The 5,586-nt window shown below is 36.3% G+C and overlaps 1 pseudogene; it reads left to right on the top strand.

Moving 5' to 3' along the window:
* Nucleotides 1–3,996: 3,996 nt before the first annotated feature.
* LOC139319998 (U6 spliceosomal RNA) lies at nucleotides 3,997–4,089 on the top strand (annotated as a pseudogene).
* The last annotated feature ends 1,497 nt before the right edge of the window (nucleotides 4,090–5,586 follow it).

Below are 5,586 nucleotides of genomic sequence, written 5' to 3'. Positions count from 1 at the left end.
AACTTTTTATTTACATAAATAACCACACCATTCTTTTTTTGTGAAGTTGAAGATATAAAATGTGTTCCTAATTTGGAATTTATCAAATACTTTTGATCTTGAGTTGTGATATGCGTTTCTTGTAAACAAATTATATCATTATTAAATTGTTTCAAATATGCAAATAATTTCTTCCTTTTCTGTGCTGAATTCAACCCATTCACATTCCAAGATAAACACTTAATCGTCATCTTTATCTTTCTGGAGCAAAGAGCAGAATAACCGAATGTCTTCCAGAATCTTCGGTCTTGCTCCCCCCATGGCTCCAGTCTCTTGTGTAGTACTCTTAGCTCCCTTTTTATCTTGTCTTTCCTGTTGTTGCTTTTCTTTAAGTTGCTTAGACTTAGCTCGAGTTATACGCTGATCCTTAACTTCAACCATCTGAACCGGGTCCAAGATTGGAGAAGATTCCAACAAAGGCTCATCCAGAAAACCTCCTTCAGCGCCCTGCGTTTCCTCTGGTTCCTGCTTAGACTGTTCTTGAGATTCTTGTTGAAGTTGCTTTTTATCACTCTCCTTAATCTCCAGAACTGTGGATGTACGCGGAGATGGTGTTCTTTCTTTAAGGATAGTAGTATAAAAATGCTCCGCCTTCTCCACAGTGTTCAAACGATGTCTTTCTCCCTTGTATCTCAAAATTATACCAGTTGGGGCATCCCACCGAAATGGTATCTGTTGATTTTGCAATTCTTTAACAAGAAAGCCAAAATCTTTTCTGGTTTTCAACATTTTAGGTGGTAATTCTTTGTAGACTCCAATTTGTGAGCCCCCCACTTGCACAGTAGTATGAAAAGATTTTTGCAGGATGTCATTTCTTATTGCTCTGTCCGTAAAATATATGACCACATCTCTAGGCAGTTGTCTTTGTCTGGCCACCCAAGAATTCACTCTGTAAATTTTATCTATTTTGTAGAAAACCACATCAGGATTAATTTTTAGAATCACAGCCAGTGCCTCAGCGCAGACCTGTCTCAAATCTTGTCTGTCATCGTCTCTGATTCCTCGAAGCCTTATTGCGAATTCCATTGCCCTGAATTGCATCATAACAATTTCATTTTCAACTCTCTGCATTTTATCATCAACATCAGAAATTTTATAATCATTATCTTTCATCTTAACATTGACTTCTGATTTAAATTCTTCCACTTTAGAATCAACTTTAATAATAAATTCTGCAAGGCCAGACGCCACCTCTGATATTTTTTTAGTCACCTTGTTTTGATTCTGTTTCACCATATCTTTAACTTCATTAATTTCCTGCATAATTTCCTGTTGAGACTTTTGAAGTTTATCATCTATTTCCTGTTGGGATTTTTGAAATTTATCATCCAAAACTTTAGAAATAAATTCTTTTAAATCTCCCACATCAAAATCTTTTTTCTGAGTCTGTAACTGTTGAGCAGGGGGAGGCTGCGTTACATGTTTGTGTGTGGGGGATCCCCCCCCGCTGCATTCCCTTGTTGCTTCTTTGAGGCCATCCTGCCACGTAAGCTAGTTTTTCTGAAGAGGGAAGTTCCTTTTCCTTTCCCACCTCCACAGAGACTTCTAAAAAAGTCCCCCAGATTTAATCAAATAGGAACTAAAGTAAAACAGACAGCATCACCACCAGATGGATTTGTAACTGGCTGACCAACCACACTCAATGTGTAGTCCTCAATGGAACTGCATCTACATGGAAGGAAGTATGCAACGGAGTACCCCAAGGCTCTGTTTTAGGCCCAGTACTCCTCAACATCTTTTTTTTATTATTAGAAAAGTTTTACAATTACATTTTCTCCCCATTTCCCCCCCCCAACCCTCCCTAACCTTCCTAACCCTCCCTAACCCCCCCTAACCCACCCCTCTCCCCTGGACTTCCACAGAATATAATCCAAATCAAAGTCCCCTTTTTATAAAACTTGAACCCCTCCACCCCCAATATATTTTCTCATCTTCACAAAATTCAAATATTTCTATCTCTATATAACACTTTCAATTAAAAGCTATCTGATACTTCCTAGTTTGATATTTATTCTGCACATAATCTATCCACTTTTTCCACTCCCATTCGTAAGTCTCTTGTGAGCGATCTTTTAAATATGCTGAAATCTTCGCCATCTCTGCAAAGCTGGCCATCTTCAAAGTCCATTCCTCAATAGTGGGCATAACTTCATTTTTCCAGTATTGACCTATTAGTAATCTTGCAGCTGTTATCATGTACAATATCAACTTTGTTTCACTCAGTGTAAAACCCTTAACTCTACCCAATAAAAACAATTGTGGAGAAAACTGAATTTTTTTCTTCAAAACATTCTGCATGACCCACCAATTTTTTTTTTTTTATTGCAAAAGTTTTACAATTACATTTTCACCCCTTTTTTCACCCCCCCACCTCCCTCCCCAAACTTCCCATCCTCCCTAACCCTCCCTAACCCTCCCCCCCAGACTTCCCTATTACATACTCATAACTAATAACACTAATATATAAACCTGAACCCATCCCTCCCCCTATATAATTTTTCCTCTTTGTCTCTTTACATTAAAATATTTCTAATACATTATTTTCAAATAAAAGCTATTTGATACTTTCTAGTTTGGTATTTGTTCTGAACATATTCTATCCAGCTTTTCCATTCCCATTCATAAGTCTCTTGTGAACAATCTTTTAAATACGCTGAAATCTTCGCCATCTCTGCAAAACTGGCCATCTTCAAAGTCCATTCCTCGATAGTAGGCAAAGCTTCATTCTTCCAATATTTACCTATCAACAATCTTGCTGCTGTTATCATATACAATATTAGTTTTATTTCACCCCGTGTAAAACCCTTAACTATACCCAATAAAAACAATTGTGGAGAAAATTGAATTTTTTTCTTCAAAACATTCTGCATGACCCACCAAATTTTTATCCAAAAAGCCTTAACTTTCCTACAGGTCCACCATACATGATAATACGTAGCATCCAAACATTCGCATCTCCAACATTTTGGCTGAACATTAGGGTACATACATGACAACTTTTTAGGATCCAAATGCCATCTATAAAACATTTTATAAAAATTTTCCCTCAAATTCTGCGACTGTGTGAACTTAACATTCTGAACCCAAATTTTTTCCCATGTTTCCAACATCACTGGTTCTTCAAAATTTTGTGCCCACTTAATCATACAATCTTTAACTAATTCAGTTTCTGAGTCCCTTTCTAACAAAACATTATAAAGCCTTTTAATATGCATTGGACCTTTCTCTCTTATATGTCTAACTAATTCTTCCTCATGCAATATAATACCAGTTTTTTGGTCCTCTTTCCATCTCATTTGTAATTGATTATATTGTAACCAGGTTAAATTAATCCCTTCGTCCAACAGTGTCTGCAATGTCTTCAGCTGCCATCTGCCCGCATCTGTAAAAAGAACCTCTTTGTATAAAAACCCCCCGAGTGACATTATATTTGTATTCCACAAGGTATGACCAAGATCCAGCCATAGCGGTATTTTATAATCCCATTTGAGTCGGTGCTTCTTCCAAACTCTCATCAAAGAATCTCTGAGTATATGACTTTTAAATACTTTATCAACTTTATCATCATAAAATAAGTAAGCATGCCATCCAAATTCAAGATCAAAACTTTCTGCATTCAATATTCCAGCCTTTTTATTTCCAAACCAATCACTTGTTAAAGTTAAAGCTGCTGCATCATAATATAACTGTAGGTTTGGGAGTTTAAGGCCTCCTCTTTCTGGAACATCTTGCATAATTTTCAATTTCACTCTCGGCTTTTTCTCGTTCCAGACAAACTTATTCACACCAGACTGCCAGACTTTCAGTTGTTTATCACTTTTAAGCACCGGAATCATTTGAAACAAAAACAGAAATCTTGGCAAAATATTCATCTTAACTGCTGCTATTCTTCCAAGTAAAGACAGTTGCAGCTTTTTCCAAGTCTCCATGTCTTTCTGAACCTCTCGCCACAACACCTCGCTTCGGCAGCACATATACTAAAATTGGAACGATACAGAGAAGATTAGCATGACCCACCAAATTTTTATCCAAAAAGCCTTCACTTTCTTACAGATCCACCAAACATGATAATATGTAGCATCTAAGCAATCACATCTCCAACATTTTGGTTGAACATTAGGGTACATGCACAACAATTTCTTAGGATCTAAATGCCATCTATAAAACATTTTATAAAAATTTTCCCTCAAATTCTGCGACTGTGTAAATTTAACATTCTGAACCCAATTTTTTTCCCATGTTTCCAACATCACTGGTTCTGCAAAATTTTGTGCCCACTTAATCATACAATCTTTAACCAATTCAGTTTCTGAATCCCTTTCTAACAAAACATTATAAAGCCTTTTAATATGCATTGGACCTTTTTCTTTTATATGTCTAACCAATTCTTCCTCATGCAACATAATACCAGTTTTTTGGTCCTCTTTCCATCTCAGTTGAAGTTGATTATACTGTAACCAAGTTAGATTAATCCCTTCATCCAACAGTGTCTCTAGTGTCTTCAGTTGCCATCTGCCCACATCTGTAAAAAGAACTTCTTTATATAACCCCCCCCCCCCCCGAGTGACATTATATTTGTATTCCACATGATATGACCAAGATCCAGCCATAGCGGTATTTTGTAATCCCATTTGAATCGGTGCTTCTTCCAAACTCTTATCTGCGCTCCTTCCGCCGTGCTGTGAAGACCTTTTTATTCCATCAAGCAGGCTTGGCCTGATCTCTTCCCTTTTTAAATATGTAAATTTTAATCTGTTTTTAAATTATTGGGGTATTTTAATTTAATTTGTCTGGGCCAAAAAGTTTAACTTGATTTTATCGGGTTTTTAAATTTTGTGTATTTGTGTATTTATGTATTTTATTGTTGGCTGTTCACCGCCCTGAGTCCTTCGGGAGTAGGGCGGTATACAAATCAAATAAATAAATAAATAATAAAGAATCTCTAAGTAGAATGCCAACCAAATTCAAGATCAAAGCTTTCTATATTCAGTATTCCAGTCTTTTTCCTTCCAAACCAATCACTTGCTTGAGTAAGAGCTGCTGCTTCATAATATAATTGAAGGTTTGGAAGTTTAAGACCTCCCCTTTCTGGAACATCTTGCATAATTTTCAATTTCACTCTCGGTTTTTTCTCGTTCCAGACAAACTTATTCAGTCCACTTTGCCATTCTTTCAATTGTTTATCACTTTTAAGCACCGGAATCATTTGAAACAAAAAAAGAAATCTTGGCAAAATGTTCATCTTAACTGCTGTTATTCTTCCAAGTAAAGACAGCTGCAGTTTTTTCCAAGACTCCATATCTTTCTGTACATCTCGCCACAACACCTCATAATTATTTTGAAACAATTTCATATTTGATTCTGCAACCTGAACTCCTAGATATTTAACCTTTGGTACAATCTCAAAACCTGCCCTCCTTTCAAGTTCGTGTTTTCGATCTTGTGTCATATTTTTAACTATCATCTTAGTTTTTTTCTGGTTCAGTCTAAATCCTGATACTGTACCATAGTCTTTTATAATGTCTTTCATCTGGATTATTGATTCCA

Source organism: Pituophis catenifer, unplaced genomic scaffold, assembly GCF_029215685.1.
Source record: "Pituophis catenifer annectens isolate HBS135680 unplaced genomic scaffold, rPitCat1.0.hap2 SCAF_7, whole genome shotgun sequence".
Classification (NCBI taxonomy): domain Eukaryota; kingdom Metazoa; phylum Chordata; class Lepidosauria; order Squamata; family Colubridae; genus Pituophis; species Pituophis catenifer.
Note: the sequence above shows the minus strand (reverse complement) of the source record. Positions and strands in the feature narration are given on the sequence as shown.